General features: G+C 43.9%; 1 protein-coding gene and 1 long non-coding RNA gene across 2 annotated transcripts in view; both read left to right on the forward strand.

Moving 5' to 3' along the window:
* LOC139074779 (uncharacterized) overlaps positions 1-10,327 on the forward strand; it is a 66,030-nt gene extending 55,703 nt beyond the window's left edge. Inside the window, exons 2-4 of the long non-coding RNA XR_011524524.1 lie at positions 9,050-9,185; positions 9,652-9,734; positions 10,214-10,327. This is a non-coding gene — a long non-coding RNA (uncharacterized lncRNA). The remainder of the gene's footprint in view (positions 1-9,049; positions 9,186-9,651; positions 9,735-10,213) is intronic.
* The window catches only part of GRIN2A (glutamate ionotropic receptor NMDA type subunit 2A), a 361,604-nt gene that overhangs the window by 149,784 nt on the left and 190,253 nt on the right, over positions 1-21,567 (forward strand). The gene's annotated exons all lie outside the window — the stretch shown is intronic.

Genomic DNA, 21,567 nt, shown 5'->3' on the forward strand with positions numbered 1-21,567 from the left:
CCCTTGGGCTTCCTTCGCCTAGGGCACGCCCACCGCGTTGTTGGTCTGCATGGGTCTGCCTGGGTGTCCTTTTCCCACACTAACCACGAGCTCCCTCAGAGCGGGGGCTGGTTGTTTCTCCTCCCTGTCCCCTGCAGTCGCCAGCACCTGGTAAACAGTACGCGCTCAGTGAATGTTTGTCCAAGGAAGGCAGTGAACGGGTGTTTGGGCAGGTGAGAGTGCTTAAGAGCAAGCAATATTCAGTGTGTGCAAATTAATCTAGTGCAAACTGTGTATGTCAGGGCAAATGATGTTCCAAATATGAGTAGACTCTGACATTTGAAGCGCTTTCAGGATCAGCAGCAAGTCTTTTTTTTCCGCTTGAGCGCGCTAGTTAGTTGTTGTGTCACTGCAACAGGTCTCTGGTGGTCTGCCACAGGGATCTATACTTGGGTCTGTGTTGTTACCTTACATGGCACTTTTGACAAAGGGATTAGGATATGGACATCTTTGGGCACCATTATTCCGTCTACCCTACATGGCCACCCTTGTAGACTCTAGTGAACGGCTTTATGCATTTCCTTTACCTGCCTCTCCCGTGTAGAAGTTTGTGTTTGTGATCCCTGAGTTAAAGGGCTTGGCTAGATTCGGTTGAATAGTGACTTGCTGGCAGTTTTCAGGGATGCTCTGAGAAAGCACACGCCTACAAAAACTGGACAGAGGACCTCTCCGGGGACCTAAGAAGCGGGCTCTGATGGCAGCTACTTCAGCCCATGGCACTCAAGGTGAGTCAGCTCTGCCCTTGCGTCTTCCTCCTTGCGATGCAAATTCTTGGAGGAATGAGTCTGATTGGTGGATCCAGGTCCCAGCTTGACCTGGGGAGGGCAGGCGCCTTGATTGACACTCTCGCCAATGGGACTGGGGAGAGGTGGTTCCCAAAAGGACAGAGGACGTTGCTGCCAGGAGAGGGATTGGATACTGATGTCAGCTGTCCCTTTTGACTTAAGATAATTTTTAGAGTTGAGACCCGGGTGATTCCACAGGGCTCTTAGCATCTTACTAAGTGCCACTTACTGGTGAGCAGGTGACTTGGAATAGCTACGACAGCTGCTAATGAGCTGACTGAAACGTGGTCGAGCCCATTTTCCTTTCTGGTCCTCAATTTCTCCTCTTCAAACCAAAGGGAGCAGCTTAGAGCATCTCTAAGTTCCCTCTCACCTCCAAACCTAGAATTCTGTCTAGCGTAAGCCCCTGGGCAGATAATCTTAGCATTAAAAAAGTTAGTTTAACATTGACCTGCAATTGACTACCATAGGAGCTGTCTTCAGAGTAAAGGCACAAATATTTCCTGATAATTTCAAATTGATTCATGAATCAGAAAAAGTGGGGAGAGGTAGGCGAGTATCTCCCCAGTTGCTTGTGGGGTGACAGTTGCTAAGGAAGAGTGTGGCATTGATGGCTGGGTGCACTGGGGGTGGCCATGAAGAGTTGGGGTGAAGATACCATGGAAGCAGATGCTGCAGTGATAAGCCAGCAGACCTGAATCTTTAGCACGTGGGGGCTGCCATGTTGCCCACTCTGGATGCTGGTGGGAGACTATGCTAGTGGGATACAATATGAGTGCTGTCTCCTGGAGCAGTGCAAAGTGGCAGTCACGGGGAGAGACCAGCACAGTGTAAATGCGTATCATCCCTGGGGACCGACGTAAGAGCCCTGGAGAGGCAAGGGAGACCCTTTACTAGTTGGGCAGGTGCCTGGGGTTCAAGGTCTGCTCTCTCAGTTAGTCATCACTTGTTAATGTTGCATATCCGTCGTATTGACGGAGTAACAACCATGATAGGAAGCATTTATTGAGAACCTACTCAGTGCTAGGAATTATTAGATACTTCTTATACATTATCTCATTGCATTTTACAATAATTTTCAGAGGCGGGAACTATTGTGAAGCTTCTCAAGACTAAATACTCTCTTGTCTCTGGAACAAGGTCCTATCTTGAAAGTTGTGGAGGACTCAGAAAAGTAAGGATGTGGGAATTCGCCTGGGTGGGGATTGCTGTTGCGTAAGCACGCAGAGTGATATAAAAAGCTAGACATACATGCCTGAAAGAACAACTGGATAATTCATAATAAAATAAGGACACACCAGACAGGCCTTGTTTTTGTCTGCCTTTTACAGACGGGAGGATGGAGGCTCTGAGATGTTCATCGGTGCGCCCCAGGGCATGAAGCTAGGAAGTAGAGAGCAGGAATTTCAACTGAGTTCAAAGTTATGTGATTCTCCCTAGGCCTCGCTCCCCACTCACGGAGCAGCGGGGACTAAGCTTGGGTCCGGCCCAAGATAAGTGGCCGCTCCATGCCAGGCCAGCATCTTTAGGAACCTCAGGTCCAGTGCCTGTGTGCGTTTGGCTGTCGTCCACCTGTTTCTGTCTCTTGCTCCTCTCTGTCGCGCATGACCTCTCCCTGCTGCATGTGCCTCTGGCCACGTGACCTCGCTCCTTGGCTGCGTCTCTGTTCTGTGCTGGAACAGTACGTTGGTTTTCATCTCCTGCAGGAAAGATCAGGTTGGCAGGATTTGCTCATTTGCGGGAGACACTGAGAACATGGAGGGTGACGATGGGAAGTGGCCTTTTGCAAACCGTGCTTGTGTCATTGAATTGACTTCAGGGAAGAAAGACCCATGAGGATCACCTGGGACAGGTGCGCTGGTGAGCCCAGGCACGGATTCCACTGCACCCCATTCAGCCCAGGTCTCTCCCCATTACTACTGGCCTTTCCTGATCTGTGTCTAGGGGTCGCACTGTCCTTGGGGATTGAGTCGAATCACAAATAAAAGGCCACTTCTGGTTTTGAGCTGAGCATTGCCTTCCACAGTGTGTCACCTGCTGACTCTTGCATTAAAAAAATTCCAGCTCCTCTTACCTCTTAATCCTCACTCCATCCTTATCTACCTTCTGCCTCTCTGTGGATGCCAACTCTGTTATGCTTCTATGATTACATATTTAAAAATATTTATTTCTTTTGAATAGGCAATACACACATGTGATAAAAAACTAATCAGCCCACTGTGTGTAGAGCAAGCATTTTCCTCCTTAATCTCCCTTCCTGGAGGAACCTCTGTCTGTTTCTTTCACATCTTTTTGTCTGTGCGTGTGTTGGGTTAGACCTTATGAATTTACCTTATTTATAGGTCATAGTGGTGCATACTGGTAATTTCACATGGTTCAGCAGAACTCAAGCATAAATATGGGAGCAATATCTTATCACCACCTGGCATATGACATGTTTCGGTGTGTAGTGTCATCTCTCTCCATCAGGTCGTAAACTCCACGGAGCCAGGCTTGTTTTGTCATTGCTGTGACCCCCATGCCTGGCACCAAAAAAGGCTCCCAATTAATAAAGGCATGTACCACTCGCTCTGTTTTCGCAAATGGTAGCCAGTGCTGCACACCGATCTGCACATTGCCTTCCTCATATAGCACTGTGTCTCTCACGTTGTTCTTTGCCAGTCCACGTGAATTGCCTTCTCTTTCTAATCTGCTGCATAGAATGTGCCTCTGTGATGAGGATGCACCCGAGTCGATGTGACCGATCCCCTCCTGATGGCCACCTAAGTTGTTCCCAATCTCTTGTCATCGCGGACAACAATGCCCTGAGCCTCCTTGCGCAGACCTCCTTGTGCACACATCTCAGTACCATAGGGAGTTTCCTACAAGTGGAGCTGCTGGGTCCGAGGTTGTGTCACTATTTTGGGAAGATGTGGCCTAATTGTTTCAGTATGTGCCCAGGGAGGAATCGCCATCCTCATGGGTTCAGTATTTGGTCTTTTGGTTGTTACTGTTAGAAACATCCCACCCACTTTCTTGGACTCTACAGAACCACCATATTGGGGGGCTGGGAGAGGAGTGATAGCACCCTGTTCAGGCTTCTAGAAGTCTGTCTCGCTAACCCCTGTGGCCACCAGCAGTCCATTCTTTGTGTGCTAACCTGTTACGTTTGTGTTAGAAGATGAATTTCTCAGCATGATACAGCCAAATTCGTTTTTCTGCTGGAAACCACCAGAGGATGCTAGTTGGGGCACAGCTGCAGCAGAGGCATGAGACATAACAGGGGAGGAGGAGGCCGTGCCATGACATCACAGTCTCTCTCAGGAGCGAGGGGTGTCCTCCATTAACTGCAGCCGCCACCTGAACTCTGTGGAGTTACGGTTCTTCCCCTCAACTTGTCCAGGCTCAGCTCATTTTCCTAGTGTATCTACTGTATGCCAGATGGTGTTTGTCCAAGATCCAATTTAACTTTCTGAAGAGTCCTGTAAAACAAGGCTATTAGCCACATCTTAGAGAGGGTGTAACAGAGGCTCAAAGAGGTGGAATGACTTGCCAGAGTAAGCTTTTAAAAAATGTAAATAAGACTGAGTCACTTCCTGCTTAAGACCTTCCAATTTAAAGCCCTCCCATTCTCCTACCAGGACCTCTGCCAATACCTCCGATTTAATTTGAGTCCCGCTCTCTTCCTCTTGCGTCTCGCTCCAGCTGCCATGGCCTTTCTGCTGCTTAAGTCTACAAGCTCATTCCTACCTCAGGGCCTTTGCACTTCTACCTCCCTCTGCCAAGAACATTTACCCACTAAGTTTTATGTGGTTGAATTCTTCTAGACACAGCACGAAATGTCACCTCCTCAGGGCTGACATATCTTTCTTAACCTCTCTCTCTCATCACACTGTATCTCATTGCCCTGTTTTATCCTGCACACAGTTCTTTTCACTATGTGAAAAAATTGTTTTCATTGTTCATCTGTTTTGTTTGTTGATGTGGACTCTGGAATCACTTTTTAAAAACTATGTTTCTGGGTGAATGCTTATTTGTCTGAGATGGTTCCATTCTAGTCCTGACCATAGGCCAGGAGGACATGGCCAATGACCTCTCTGGCTGCAATTAGGATGGTGTCCCATGTTCCTGGGACCATTTTGCTTAGATGGGCGTTGTAGGTGAGTCACATTGCATTTGGGAGGCTAGTTTTCTCTCACATCAAGTAGGTCATTACTCCAACCCTATAGCCCTACATAGATCTTCAGTGAGGGGAAAACAGTTATTGGTCAGTGCTGGCCAAAGATGTAAGATGAGGTTAAAAGCTATCCTTTAAGAATTTATGGTTTCAAAAGTAATTCATTCACATAATCGTAGGTTTATGCAGGGGTGTGTGTGTGTGTGTGTGTGTGTGTGTGCATATATGTGCATGCACATGGTTGCATTAGAAATAAAGTCAACACAGATACACAGATATGCCCACATCATGCCACTGGGTGAAACCTTCTCCCTTTTGTCCTCAGGTTGAAAAGTAAAAAGTACTTAACAGAATTTATAATGGAGTTTGCAAAGTGTCAAGCCACAGGTTGTGTGAACTTTATTTGGCCTGAGTGGTATTTTGAATTATACTCCAACATTTAAAAATCGGGAAATATTACGTGAAATTCTGGGATTTTGACTTCTCTTGAAAATTTAAAATCTCAGGTAGAACTGCCTTCTGAAATGGCATGGTGAGATGATGAGACAGAGGTGAATGGTGGCTTCTTTCTCTAGGTAGGGCACATCCCCCCGAGTTTGCCACTTTTCCCATCTGGACCACTTCAGTCGCTTATGTCACCTGCTTGGCCCCTATAGCATTTGGTTTTGTGACCTTTCTGAAATTTCTCATCCATTTCCCTTCAAAATGGGAAACAGCAGGTCATGTGAGTAATAAAGAATGATATATCCATGTTTGTTAATTGGCGTAATTGCTCAAGTTCACCAACACAAATAGCAGATGTCTGAGAGAGAGCGGGTGAGGAATCAACATGGAAGATTACATTGGCTCAGAATATAAGTAGCTTTTCATAGCTGTATCTTCCCTACGACTTTTGCATATCAACACTTCTTTAAAATAAGTGCTGGCAAAGAAGTAATTACTTGACATGATTACTTCAAGTGATGCGTGTCGCTGGATGTGATTTTTTTCAAATGATTATTTTAGTGGACTAATGCCTGTAACCTGCATATGTGCTGGTGCCCCTTGTGGTCCAGTCTCAGAATTGTGTCAAATTCAGAGAAACGTAGTTAACAGTCATTGAAAAAAAAAAAATCCTCATCTTTACTTGTATCTTTCCCACTACGTTAATGGAGATCTAATTTATAATGCACTTTAAGTAACAATTCTTAAAATCACCTTTCTTCTCCATTTATACTCTCTCTTGCCCCGTGTATAGGCTGGATAATAACTCCCTAATATGTCCATGTCATAATCCCTGGACTCATATGTGAATGTGTCACTTTATATGGCAAAAAGGACTGTACAGAGGTGATTAAATTAAGGGTCTTGAGATGGGGAGATTATCCTGGATTATTCATCTGGACTCAATGATAGAATCACAAATATCCTTACAAGGAGAAGATAGAGGGAGATCCTACTTCAGGGATAGATTAAGGTATTCGATGGCTGAAGCAAAATGCTATGCTTCTTGCTTTGAAGATGGAGGAGGGGGCCATGAGTTAAGGAATGCAAGGGCTACAGCTCTGGGGGCTGGAAGAGGTAAGGGGATGGATTTTCCCCTAGAGCTGCTAGAGAGAGTGCACCCCTGCTGACAGCTTGATTTCAATTCAGTGCAACTGACTTAGGACTTCTGATATCCAGAACTTAGAGAATAAATGTGTGCTGTTTTAAACCATCCAGTCTGTGGTCATTTGTTACAGCAGCTGTAAGAAACTAATACATCCCATGACTGGCCCCTTTCTTTGTATAATCTCAAGCCTCTCCATGAAACTTTTCCAGACCCCTTTTTTGAAATTTTTTTTTTTTAGATTTTTATTTTTTTCCTTTTTCTCCCCAAAGCCCCCCAGTACATAGTTGTATATTCTTCATTGTGGGTCCTTCTAGTTGTGGCATGTGGGACGCTGCCTCAGCGTGGTTTGATGAGCAGTGCCATGTCCGCGCCCAGGATTCGAACTGATGAAACACTGGGCCGCCTGCAGCGGAACGCGCGAACTTAACCACTTGGCCACAGGGCCAGCCCCTTCCAGACCTCTTTTGATCCCCTTTTGTGGGCAACAGTGAGGTAGCACTCACGGGGAACTAGGACGGTAAACCACCGTCTTTCCCCGTTCCATGATTCCTTCCCAGGAGAGACACAGAAAACTACAGCAGATGAAGCCGTGTGGATAGGTGGCTACATGATAAGTTATCCATAATGACTTGATCAAAAGCAGTGGGAGAACCAAGAAGTCTGTAGAACTCACGGTCTTTCTCAAACATTTCTCTCTCTTATTTTTAACTCAGTGTCTTTTCTTTTATGACCTTATTCTTTGCCACACGAGCCCACTCAGTTATTCCCTAGACTTTCCTCTCACGTGGCTCTGTCTAGACTGCACGTGGCTCTGCCTCTAATTACCGTGTGCTTCATTTGCATGGGGTTCTACTCATTCTCTTGTCACTAGTATAAAGTAGGAGTCTCATTGCCAAGGCAACCAAAAGTGGGAGCATGCACAATTTCAGCCTTGTCCGGGTACTCACATCTACTTGATCTACTCCCACTGTGTTCTTGGTTTTCCTGTCTTCCATAGCCACGTAATGCAAACCATTCCATGGTCAATTCTGTTCATTTTTTTTCTCTTTTTATTAATGTTTTAGTAAGTCTGCACAGTTTTTCCTGAAATCAGTAACTTAGTTCTTTATTTTCTCCTAGCTAATCCTGATGTTTTTTCCTTTTCCCATGTGATACATTTCCTCTCTGAAATCTCTCTCTGATAATTATTATCTTCAACGCTTTCCACATGGGCTTTTCTCTTTCTTCCACTCCACTCTTGGCCATTCCATGTCTCCACCATTGGAAGTGGAATCCGGGATTTCTGTTTCTGCCCTGCGTCTGGACCGGACCACTCACAAATGAAGGGAGGATCACGGACTCCATACTCCCCATACAGAAGGACAAATGGAGGCCTCCAAGAGATGTGGTTCTCATTTTACACTGACTTTCCCCTTTAACATGCATCAGGAGCCAGTTTGGGACCTAACGTCCATAATTGTTAGTCACTGCAACCACACACCCACTCAGTGGCAATATGCCAGATATTTCTAGTAGTTAATGCTTAAAAGTTTATTCTATTTTATAAAGTGTTGATGAATTTTGACATTCATAAAAGGCCTCATGGTGTTCCACGGAAATTGCCTTTCTCATAAAGGCCACAAAAGGGTGGACTCATTGGGAGATTCTGGTTCACAAATGGGTTCTCTTTGGCCTCCATCAGATCTTAAATGTGAGTGAGTTGCCAACTTTTAAAATAGGAATACTTCACATGAAACCCTGATTTCTGGATTATCTGGAAATACTGAAAGATCTGGCTACATTAAGGTTGTGTTCTTGGATGGCACAGAAAACTGGACTTGAGTAGTTGTGCCTCTGGGCACGAGGCAACCTTTGGTTCATCTTGGTCTGGTATTTGTCTGCCCAGTTTGCTCAATTTTGTTACCTGCCTGATTTCTGTAGGCATCTGAGTCTGCAGCTTCTCTCAAGGAGCTCCAGGCTCACAGGAGGAAGGCACCATATAGACATCTACACTGACCCCTCCCTCACCCACCTGATCCGTGAATGTCCCTTTTCTATATCTTGAAATTGGTCATTCAGCCTCTGGAGAAGAAGTGCTCGTTGCCTTCCCGCATAGCTGTTCCTTCTGTAATCAGCTCTCCTTGGAAGAAAGTTCTTCCACAGATTAAAGTAACGTTTGTATCTCTTAAGTCCTCCCACCCCTGGGCTGGAGATATACTCAGGGGGCATCTATTTGGATTATTGGAGCCCCTCCAGACTTGATTTCTGCCTTTTCAATGGCTTGGTCCCACTAAGGGCTGACAAGTCAACATTTGCACTGTGCAAATGTACAAACAAGGAAACTGAGGCCAAGAAAGGAAAATTAGCTTGTCCAAGTCAATTGAAGTTCAAGGCTCAGGTGGGCTGACCCCAGGGCACTACCCTTCTTCACATCATAGCACCTTTATCCATTTTTCTGTGTATCTTACTAGTTAAATGGGTTTTTTCTCATTGATTCAGAGCCCTTGTCTATAGATCATGGATCAATGGGTGATGGAACAGACTTCCTAGGGCCAGCAGGAGTCTGGAGTTTGTTTGTGAAGTCTGCCCTTTGTACTGCAGCCAAGACGAGGACCAGAGCAATGGGGATGAAAAGGTAAAGTTCCCCAGTATTGCATCAGTTCCTGGAGAATGAGAGAGAAGGGAGTGAGTGAGGACAGCAGACAAGGGAAAGAGAAGAAAAAGGAGAGAGAAAGAGGAAAAAGATGCTCACAAGAAACAAAAGAAGCATGAGTGGTAATAAAGAAGAATCTTTGCCTTTCTCTTCCTTAACACAGTGAAATCAGCGTAGATCAGATGGGCCACCGTACCTAGAATGTTTCTTCTCTCCTCTCTGGCTCCTTTTGTTTTCGATGCCAGAGTACCTTCAAGGATTTTAGGGCTGCTTAATAGTGCTTTGGAACATAACTCAGTGCTTGGTACTTTGAACAAGCACCCATTAGTGCAAAAGGAGATAGATGTTGTATTAAGTAATATTAGAGGAATTTCAAGAGAGAAGGATATTGGATTTTTACCTTTTCTCTCAATAGCTGAACCATGACTGCTTCTCATTTTCCTTTTAGGAGGACAAGAAATTTTCTTTCTCTGTGGTAGTGGGGGTGACACGGAAGCAGCAGCAGCTGATACATGAGTCTCACTACGTGTGGTAGGCACCATAATGGCTTCCCAAAGATGTCCACATCCTAGTCCTTAGGATCTGTGGATTTGTTACCTTATACGGCAAAAGGGTCTTTGAAGGTGTCATTAAGTTAAAGATATTGAGATGGGAAGATTATCCTGGATTATTTGGGAGGGCCCAATGTAATCACAAAGGTCCTTATCAGTGAAAAAAGGAGACAGGAGGGTCGGAGCTGGAGGAGATGTGATGACAGAAGCAGAAGCAGCAGGGATCGGAGTAAGGAGATTGCTGGGAAGAGGATGTGACCCAAAGAATGGTAAATCCAGGAAGCTGGAAAAAAATCAAGGAAATAGATGCTTCCCTCGAACTTCCGGAGGAACAGAGCCCTGTGGACTCTTTGATTTTAGCCCCGTGAAGCCCAGTTAGGACTTCTGACCTCCAAAATTGTAGGATAATACATGCGTGTCATTTTAAGCCACTAAGCTTGTGGTAATTTGTTACAGCAGCAGATGGAGACTAATACAGCATGTGACAGGGCCGGTGCTCAATGTTTTGCATAGCTTCTTGCTCGATGTTTATCAATCCTTCATTGTAAAGATCACAAAATACTGCTCAGAGAGGTAAGTTGATGTATCTGGGGTCACTCCATCAGTTACATGGTTGAGTCAGGATTTGAACCCAGTCTGGTTCCAGAACCTGGGCCCTTAACCATGGCACTCTGCTGCCTCCCCAATATAGCTGGGAAGTCTTAGACATAAAAATGTCCTTTCTGGGCCATCAAGTGCCTGGGAAGCTGCCTTAGGTGTATACTTCTGGAGAAATACTCCACCTGTATAGTCGGAATTGTGGAACATTGGACCCTCTGGCTTAACTTTGGTTGTTGTACTGGTGCAGCACCTCCGCTGGTTCCCACCTGACCACAGGGATAAGGATTCTACACATCCTTATGCCCTGCCCACCCCCTAGCTTGTTTACGTTCTTCAACTGGGCATCCAGGAATGAGCTGTGAGCGGCAGGAAGGGGAGGACCATGCGTGTAATTGGAACTGATACATCACCTGAATTTGGGGGGGATAGGGGAAGTGTTTGTGATTATTGTGAGAACCATTCATAGAGTTGGAGAGCAAGGTCAGAAGAGGCTTCCCAGTCTCCTGAAAAGGAAATAGAGCATTGAGGGAGCAGGAGGGAGCAAGGGAGAGAGGAAGGGAGAGAGAGAGGGAGGAAGGAAGGAGGGGAAAGAAGGAGGGATGGAGAGAGGGAGACAGATAATGAAATCAGTGGAGAAAGATACACAGAAAGCGATATCTACAATAATACACAGAGAAAAGGAGGACCATTTTACAGGGCAATTTGCCAATCTTTATTAAAATGAAAAGACCACATACTCTGTGATCCAACAGGTCTACATTAGTTTGATTTTAGTAAAATACTCATAAAGTTTACTGTTTTAACCATTTTTAAAGTGTGCAGTTCAGTGGCATTAAGTACATCACAGAGTTGTACAACCATCACCACTATCTAGTTCCAGAACTTTTTCATCACCCTCAAATGGAAACCCTGTACCTATTGAGTAGTCACATTCTCTCCTCCCCCTGCCCCCCGCAACCACCAATCTGCATTACATCTGTCTGGATTTACCTATTCTGGACATTTCACATGAATGGAATCATACAATATCGCGTCTACCTTCTTTCACTTAGCACGATGGTTTCAAGCTTCATCCATGTTGTATGTAGCGTGTAGCAACACCATCACCACCAACTAAACATGGACTAAATATTAATTGCTGGGCCATGGCTAACCTATGACCCATCTGCACCACGGGGAAAAAAAGCTTGGTAGAATGAAGTACAGTCTTGTACTGATGTGGAGAGGTCTCTCAGACACTGTTTTGGGAGAAAACAGTAAGTTGTAGAACAAGAAGCATATTCTATTATTTACATAAGAAGTTATGAATTGGGATGATATAATTCTCTCTATAAATGTAGGCACATAAATGCACAGACAGAGGTTTGGATGGAAACACAACAAATACATAACACAATGGTGGTTGCTGTGGGGATGACCTAGGATTAGGGGTGGTGGTCAAGGGGGCCTTAGCTTTGTCTCTCAATGTTTGGACTTGTCAAGGGAGCGTAGATTCATATATGGAATGTGTACATATAAATGAATCAAATTGAAAGGAAACAAATGGAGTAAAAAACAGAGAGAGAGAGCCCAACAATGCCAAGAAAAAGGCACAGAGGGAAGCCCTCAGAGAGGCAGAGATGCCTGGGATGAGATTTGTGTGAAACCATCCATCACACCATTACTCTACCCATTGGAGCGGAACGGCATGAGTGGGGCCGTGTTGAACAGTGCGAGCTTCCCGACTTGGCCTCCTCTCCATTGTGATAAACTGACTTTAATTACAACATCTCGAAAGCTGGTGATTATTGGTTTGTTCCAGCGTTAGAAAGTCTAGAGGCCAGTTCAGGACGAATCTACTGTTTTGGGTCTTACTCGGCAATCAGTGTTTCAATTTTAGAGAATGTTTTCCAAGCTTAATCAAGTTGTTCTTTCTGTGTTTGTCAGGATGATAAATTTTGGGGATGGTAGTGATAAAAAAAAAAAAATCGTGGTTGCTTAAAAGAATGGAAGAGCATAGTTTAAGGAATTATGTAAAGATTGGCGTCTTTGGTTTGAAACTTTGTAGCAATTAACTACTCAACGACTGAGAAATAATTCCATGGTTTTTTAAGAACCTGGTAGAAGAATCAGACCAGAAAAATGAGCAATGTTCCTTTTATTCTGTTTTCCTCGTGAAGAACTGTGAGTTCTGGTTTGGGACCCCACCTCTATTCATTTACCCATTCTTCAGAATTATTTAATGAGTGGTTAGCATGTACCCAAAGCTAAGGGTTTTAAATTAGGTATGATCTGTTCCCATGGATGGAGCTTCTAGTTTATTGGGGGAGACAGATATTCCACAGCAATCACAACAATTATGTATATGGGATTATAAAGCCTGACAAGGGAAATTCTGTGTAGACAAATGAATTTGGAATATTACTCACAGGTGTGCCCACCACAATCCACTCAGGGACAGATCACCTGGAAGGAGATGTCTAGTTGGATTTCCACTCTCTGGCCTCAGGAATTAATTTTCTCTCTTAATGACTAGGGTAATGGGTAGGAACAGGTCTTCTGGAGTTCAGTTCGCATTTAGTTGGACTCAATTTCCACGCACGCCCACGTCTGAGAGAATTGCTGTTTGGGAGAGCACAGGGAGCATGCATCATGGCGGTGGGTAGCAGAGATGGTTTCACACAGCAATACTGTGGAAGAAACTGAGGTTTCCTGCTTCTCCAGCTGAATCATCAAGGCAGAAAGGAGCAAATAATGACACAGTTGGAGGTAATTGTTGGAGATAACCCTCCACCTTGCATGACTCCACCGTTTTTTTGGCTGTCTTGCTTCTTCCTTTTCTGACATCCTTGTCTTCCATCTTTTTATTACATTATTTCCGCATTTGTTTCTCTTTGGCTTGCTTTCTTTACCAAACCCTCCTCTGTGTTCTCTTCCTTCCTTGTCCTTTCCCTCTTACTCCTTGCTTTCTCTTTGACCCGCCCATCCCATTTCCTCCTTTGTCTGCTCTTTCACCTCTTTGCTCACTCTTGTTCAATGTACTTCCGACTCTTCTTGTTTCTTTGATTTCTCTACCTCCCTGCTAGCCCCTCCTCCATTATGTCTTAGACCCATCGAAGGTGCCATATGGATTCTCCAAGCTTTGCTTCGTTTTCTCTCCTTAAGTGGCAATTAGGGTTATAGGGACCACTTACTCCTTGCATCAAAAAAGTATTCTGAGGATATAGGATTGGGGGACCCTCTCAAAGGAAAGTGAGTGAGGACATTGGGGAATGTAGAAAGCAAGAATTATTAACATGATAAACACAATATACATTGTGTGTGGGGAGACAAGGAGCTGGGAGGTGTTGTTCTTAGATGACCAGGACCTTGGGTACATTTATGTGTTTGTAGAGATTTCATTCTGACTATGGATCAGACTGGTTTGAACCCCTCCTCCATTTGTTCACACATATCCTTCCCCTTCCATCTGGCCAGTGTAGCCAGAAAGAGTGGGACGTCCTCATGATATCTTAGCCAAAACAACAGCAACAACATTTTTGTCTTTATGAACCTCCTAAGGGAATAAATACTAGGAAGTCTTTTAAAAGTCCTATTTCCTCATCTATCCCCTCCATGAATCTGCTTAAAAATCTCTTTTGCCTTGTTTGTTCCCCAAATTCTCTGGACCATCTCCAGCTCTGTGTCTTTCCTCTCTCTCCTCCCCTGCTGACTGGTACAGCTCTTTATCCTACAGATCATCTTAGCTTTGCTTTCCCTCATCCCTTCCCCACCCTTCCCCAAGTCTTCACATGCCTGATTTCTTGTCATTGGGTCCTCAGAGTGACCTTTTCTCCTGAATCTGTCTTGCAGTTAGTTATTCCTGACCTTTGGTAGGAGGGAAAAGACGCCTTGATGAATTTGATGAAAGCCAAGGGCTCTCTTCACAGGAACACGCACATACACATAACAATTTTCATTTCTCCCAAATTCAGAGCTCCCTGAAGCCCATCCCTGGACCTTTTGGGCATCTATACTGCCAGATCAATCTCTAAGAGTGGCTCTCCCTTGTCACACCCTATCACATCGGCTTGCGTTTATTTGCTTCTTAACCCTTACAACTCAAATTAGGTTGTTAGTCTGCTTATTTATTGTCCTCAAGATCCTGGCCAAGAAAACCTCCATTGCCATAGCAACGGGAGGCAGTCAGAAACGCTTCCAGGATAAAGGAAATCCAATGACACGGAGATGTCGGGCTTAGAATTTTGTTTACTATTTTTTTGTGCGAAGGCGATATAGGTGGCCCTGGCCTGAAACTTCATCCAGAAAGTCTCTATGTGATACCTGGTGGTTTCCTCTGGTATTCAAATCCTTCCCTTCCTCTCGTCTTCTCTTCTCTTTGCTCTTTGTCTGTTTCGGTAGAAATCAACAGTTCGCCTTGTCTTGCCCCTGCATTTAGCAAAGCGAATCAACTCTGCAGTCTCCGTGCTCCGCTGACACACAAAGGCTAGCATCTGGGGGAAGTGGATCCTTGGGGCAGAACTTAGTTAAGAGAATGTTTTCCTCCTAATTGATTGGATCCCGTTGCTGAGACCCTCTTGTTCCACCTCTCACCTGGGGATGTGGAGGGCTCCATGGTCCCCCGAACAATGACATTTTGCTTTATTGCCTTGGAGAGAAGGAGATACAAAGCCTGGGTACAGGCAATATGAGACGAGTAACCCGCGTCACCTCTTCACATAGCTGAAAGAAACTCTCCAGAAGCCGATAAATGGGTTTTGTATTCTGACAAGTGCAAAGCCCTCTTCAACAGTTTGCCATGGAAATTGGAAAAATGAGCCTCGGAGCTGAAGATCTAGGTTTTCTTTCTGCTTTTTAAGTGGGAAAGGAGGTGTTTCACAGCATTCCCCTCACTGCTGAGCATTTGTGCCAAAGATGTGAGATTATAACATGCAGGATGATATTCCGGGTGATGAATTTCTACTTTACTTGCTCCAGAATGTTCGAGAATAAGTATCCATCTGCAATTCCTGTAAGATAGCAAACTACTCTTTGCAAGTGAGTAGAAATGATAGTGCAACAGAACACCAGGGGATTGCAATGATGCTTCTGGAATCTGGGAGGGTAGCGGGAACAAGGACCGCGTCCCCTTCCTTCTAAGAGCCATCTATGCGTATTTGTGATGTACCTTGAGGCTTATTGCTCCTGTTGACCTGGAGCCTGGGGTCTTTACAGGGCATGTGGTGGGTAGGACGTGAGCAGACTTAGGTTTTGGCCTTTCTTCTCCCTTCCGTCGAGTTTTTTGGTGCCTTTGGAGAAGTCACTCAATTACTCTGTCTTTGTTTCCCTACCTGCAGTACAGGATGGAGACAAGTCCCATGCACAGGAGGGATTTGAAATGGAAGAATCTCAACTTTTAGGGAAAAAAATAATTTTTTAAAATATGAGAGTTTAGCATCATTACTTATTGCAGGAAAAAGTAGTTTTGGAAGCAGGATTGTAGAGGAGATAATTTAGGGCCCGAGTATGGCTCCCGTTGTACTTCGTGTTACGGACTGTTCAATTGCTTAGTTGAGTGTTGCCTCTCTGTCTCCGATTTGTCCAGTGTCAACATCCCTATGAACTGCATCTCACATGGATGCTTGATTCCTCTGTGGTCTGATTTATTATCTCTGGTTGATGCAAAGCGAACCTCCGTGTGAAATCAAGAACAACTTATAACCTGCCTCGACAGCAGATATCCAAAACGTTATTCACAGTGAATGAGTTCGTTGGTCCTGTTCTTTGTCTCTGGATGAAGGAGCTAAAGCAGGGACAGGTTATTTCTGCCACAGATACCTTCGCCTTAACTTTGCAAACTGGGAAATATATTGGCCTGTCTCTTACCTTTGACGGCACAAAGAAATAGGACATAGACAGTTTACAGTTAACTGGCTGAAAGTGAAGCTGGCCCTTTTTCTGCTGAGCAAATAGAAAATCATTTCTCTGTCCCATCTTCATAGGGGAACATGAGCTCCCAGAGCTTCTAGACATGGAAATCTCTCTCTTCTCCTCTTCCAGCTCCCTCTATACACTGTCTTATCATCTGAGAAGACTCATGGTAAGAAGCTTGATTGCACCTTGAAAAACCATCATTTATTTCACCAATTGGACCATTTAATTATTCAGAGCTAGACTTCGGGGTCAGATGACCAAGATTCAATTGTTTTTCCACCTTAGGGACATTATTTCCTCTCTGGGACCTGTTTTCCTAATCTGCAAATGGAGTTAATGGTACCTGATATTAGATTGTTGGGAGCATTAAATCTGATAACTCCTGGAACGTACTGAGGGGGGTGCCTCATTAAGAAACGCCTGGCATTTTCCTCTTTCCATTTTCTTTTTAATGAGGACGTTGGCATCTTATAAATATCAAGTTATTTGTTAAAACAAGAAAACTGTGTTATCTGAAACCTGCCTTACAAACTCTGTTGGCCAAAATTTCTCCTACACTTGACCTTTATGACAAAGAGACTGGTGAAAGAAATGTCAATATGAAGAACGTGGTCACAACTCTATTTCTAGGCAGAATCCAGGGTCAGCATTCATTTTCCCTTAGCCCTAAGTTTTTGATCTCTGGGCAGAGATGACTGATGTTCAGAGGGAGAGCACCAAAGCCCTACCAGAGTCACCGTCACACACCAAGATGCAACACACATCAAGATTTCCTCTCCTTACTAAGGTAGGAAAATGGACCAACATAGTAAGTTTTCAACATTGACTTGAGGGGGGAAATAAAGATTAGTTATAGGATGAAAACTGTTAGCTGGATAGGTATATTGATTACACCCTCTTCCTTCTCAGCTTTCTGGTTGACATCATCCTGTCCTTGGGGATCTTGGGCTGTGTTACATCGGCAGTGGGAGTACTGGGGGTTCTGTGGCATTGTGGAAAGAACATGGGCTGGGAGTTAGTCTGACTTGAGGTCGGATCATGCCTTGGCTGATTTCTAGCTGTATCAACCTGGGGAAGTTACTTGGCATCTCTGGACCTTCTTTCCCTCTTCCTCATGATGGAGAAAATCATGGCTTCTTCGGAGGGTTGCTGTGAAAATGAAATAAACTGAAGGTTAAGGACCTATCACAGTGCCTGGTATACAGAAGGTGCTCTTTAGGTATCTTTGTCCTTGTTAAAAATGTGTGTAAGTGTCTGTGTGTGTGCGTGCGAGAGAGAGAGAGAGAGAGATGACCAGATAACCACTGGGGGGAATAGACTTGGAGGAGGCTGGAGGGGATTTCTGGGGATGTTCTGTGTCTTGATTTAGGAAGTGGTTACATGGGTGTGTGCAAATCATAAAAAAATGAGTGATATACCGTAATGATTTGCCCACTGTTCTTATGTATTAAAATTTTACTAAAAACGTGTCTTTGAGATATGTCACACCCACAAATATGTATTTACAGCGATGGGCCTCTTTCTTTCAGTGTCCAGAAGAGACACAATCTCAAAATGTCTTGGCATCTCCTTCCTTCCGCTGTTGATTTCTGCCTCCGACATCAGACGTGATCTATACCCATATTTCTCTTCGGACCTGGTATTCTTCCGTTGCCTCTGTCAGGTGGTGGGCTGGTGTATTGGGAGTCACATGGACTTTGGAGGCAGAGAAACCAGGGTTTGAATCTTGGGTTTGTGTTTTACAAGCCTCAGATTTCTTGTCTGCAATGTTGGCTGTGCGGATGAGAGATGATTCAGGTACACCATTTAGCACAGTGTCGGATGTGCAAAAGAATTAGCCTCATACTCTTTGGATTCATCTCTTGGGTAGAGTCACCCCCCTGCCCCCAGTCTGGAAAGACAATGTCTTTTGTAGAGCAGCCTCTTGATATTGACTCAATTGATTCTGTGCATGGGCATTTTCCTCTTCTAGAATGGGGGTATCTACCCAGTCTAGATCTGAATTCGCCTGGATCCTCCTAGAACTATTTAAGACCATTACCTCAGAACTGGGCTAAGCAGAGTAAATAGATGTCATGTGAGTGAGAACTTCTCTGTTGTTCTTTGCTTTCGTTTAAGCCAAATGTATAAGACTTGAATGTCCAATGCTTTGCTTCTGTTGGGGCCATTGGTTTTATTTTCTCAGCTCAGCTCAAGGCAGGGGTGGTCAGATATTTTTAGTATGCCACTTTTTAAGTATGTGTGGGCATATTTGTTTGCCTTCTTCTTTCCTCATTTATTTCACTGCATTTGGACGGGGCGCAACCTAGCTGTTACCAGGTAGCTACTATTCTTAGTGAGTAGGCAGAATTCCACATGTGCCGAACAGCATACAAAGAAAACATTATTCCAGCTGCTTTTTTTTTTCCTCCCTTAGTTTCTGAATTACAGATGGAAGTGACTAGACTTTGATATGCAACTACATGATGAGTGTTTTAAAAAGGGAAGAGGTAGCGAGTCTTTGGGTCATGTTTGTTGGTCTATTGCCCAGAATCCTTTTGGAGGGCTCTGGGACAAGAGGTGGCTCTGTTCTTTCATAATTAGTAATCTGGTTGCAGTAATGTAATTGCATGCTGTGTAATAACAAACAGCCATAACAATAAGTATCAAATTATGTGCCCCATGGAAAGTCAAGTCCGGGATCCAGTGTCTCCAAATGGGGTCCATGGAACGCTTGCATCAATGACACCAGGTGTGCTGGTTCAAAATTCGGATTCCTGGGCACCATATGCAGAGATTCTGATTCAGTGGGGCTGGAGTGGAACTCAGGTATATTCCTTTTAAAAAGCTCATTTGGGCGATTCTGATGCTCACCAAATTATCGAATTACTGCCTCTAGCACTCTAAAAGTTTGGAGGGTGGAAAAGTCCCTACGTGAGGTTGTAGGGTTTATGGAAGAGACAGAGTGACATCTGGATCTTGAAGGATGAACGAAACATTGACAAAATTACCATATTTTAGTTGTTTCATAAAGCCTTTTGGTTATTATAATAAAAGCGCATGTTTAAAAATAGAAAATACTATAAAATATAATAGGAAAAGATCACTTGTAACTCCATCACTATCAAAACATTTGTTTATAGTATTTCACTGCTTTGTTTTTCTTATGAGTATCTTTTCAGACCATCTTGTATGTATATTTTGTGTCTTGCTTTTGTTCACCTAACATCGTAACTTAAGCATTTCCCATGTTATTACAACCTTCCCATAAACATTTTCTTTTGATTGTAGAATTCTTTTTAATTGGTTGTAGCCTATTCTATAGAGTGAATTTCCTTTCTTATCAGTGTACCTGGGAACCCAGGCAGAAGGGACAGTGGTGTTGATGGCTTCTATTTCCAAAGGAAGCTGTATACTTCGATTTTTCTTCAAAGTTGTTACCACAGCCAAATGATTAAGAACTTCCCATTTGCTGGAATCAAGATGACTGTGATTACATACTGTTTTGGCAACATAACAACCACATTCCAATGTATTTTCCTTTTAAAACACTGACTGATAAATATCATTTCCTCGTGATGAAGGCAGATAGGAATCAGAAGGATAGATTGAAATTTCTTTCCATTCTGTATGGAGAACCATATAGAAATGAGCATTTAAGTCATTTGGCCCCATGCTGGGTGATGGAATAGCGCCATTTGGCTTATTCTTACTGATGGCAGGGTAATGGCTCTCCTTAGGTTTGGGCCCAACTAGACTGAGGAGCCTACTCAGAGAGTTGGGGAATCAGGCAACTTCTGTCAATAGTTTAGTTTCTGGCAGAGGCTCACAGAGGTCAAGATACTCTTTAGAGGGTGTGTGTGTGCATGTGTGTACACACGTATATGCACACCTCTGAACGTATATGTGAGAGAAGGTGCGAATACTGGTATATGTGTCTTTGTAGCTGAAAAAATGTCACATCAAGAATAAGCTTATGAGGACAATCTGAGAGGTCATAGCTGAGCTTTTGAATGTCTTTGAATCCGAATCCCATAAAAAGACAGAGCAACAAAGGCAATAAAAGAAATTTAAAAACTCATGGGTAGCATCTACAAAAAAATGATGAGACAGAATGTCCCCATCAACCCCCAAAATGAGTGTGTGGATAAAACCACCAACAGCTACAGTTGCATGTGGCATTGGAAATCGGGTATGAGAAAGGAAAGACCAAGTTACTTGTGATGACGCTGAGAGTTTGAGAAGTCCAAAATCACCAATGGGTCCTCCTGGAATGCTGGGCAGACCATTTTAAGGACAACTGCAGAAATTGGGGGGTGTCTTGGATGCTCCCATTGAGAATGAGTGCGGGGGTCTACAGGAAAGGCTGATGGTGTTGGAATGGTCTGGGAGGGTGGGCTTATGAACTCTCAGAACTGACAGACCTAAGCATTCTTCCAGGATGAAGTCCTGTACGAGAAGAAAGAGCTGGGAGCAGAAACCAAAGTAGACAGGATAGAGACAACGGGGAAAATGACAGAAGTTTAGACAAAAGGGCGAGAGAGGAGCAGAAGAGGAAGCTCTCCAAAAATCAAGAGGCTGTATTTTTTTTTTTTTAAAGATTTTTTTTTTTAATTTTTTCCTTTTTCTCCCCAAAGCCCCCCGGTACATAGTTGTGCATTCTTCGTTGTGGGTTCCTCTAGTTGTGGCATGTGGGACGCTGCCTCAGCGTGGTCTGACGAGCAGTGCCATGTCCGCGCCCAGGATTCGAACCGATGAAACACTGGGCTGCCTGCAGCGGAGCGCGCGAACTTAACCACTCGGCCACGGGGCCAGCCCCAAGAGGCTGTATTTTTAATCACTTCATGATAAAAGCAGAACAGGGGACCCTAGAGCCATGAAGGAGTGAAGCCATCTCTCCCTCCTAAAAGTATAGGAAAACTGATTTTGCTTAAAAAAGAGCAACATAAAAGGATCATAGCTGAATCCCATAAAAAGTTATTATGATAAAAAAATACAAAGTAGAATGCTGAATAAACGTATTAGAAAACAATTGGGAACTGTAAAGTCTTATATACATATAGGGAACATATAGATAGATAGATAGATAGATAGATAGATAGATGATGAAAGCACATATAAAATCATAAAATCGTAGCTGCAAACAGGTGAGAACCGTAATCAAGCATTTCAAAACTAGCTAGAAGAAGCCAACAAAATGAAAAAATAGCATAAAGCTGAACTAGGAAGTCTTTGAAACAAGACAATTGGAGGAAAAAAAATTGGAAGAGAGACAGAAGAAGTTATGAAAAAACTAGAAAGAAAAGAAAAAACCATTTCAGAAACGAAGGAACAAAGTAGTG

This window comes from Equus przewalskii, chromosome 12 (genome assembly GCF_037783145.1).
Source record: "Equus przewalskii isolate Varuska chromosome 12, EquPr2, whole genome shotgun sequence".
In the NCBI taxonomy this organism is placed as follows: domain Eukaryota; kingdom Metazoa; phylum Chordata; class Mammalia; order Perissodactyla; family Equidae; genus Equus; species Equus przewalskii.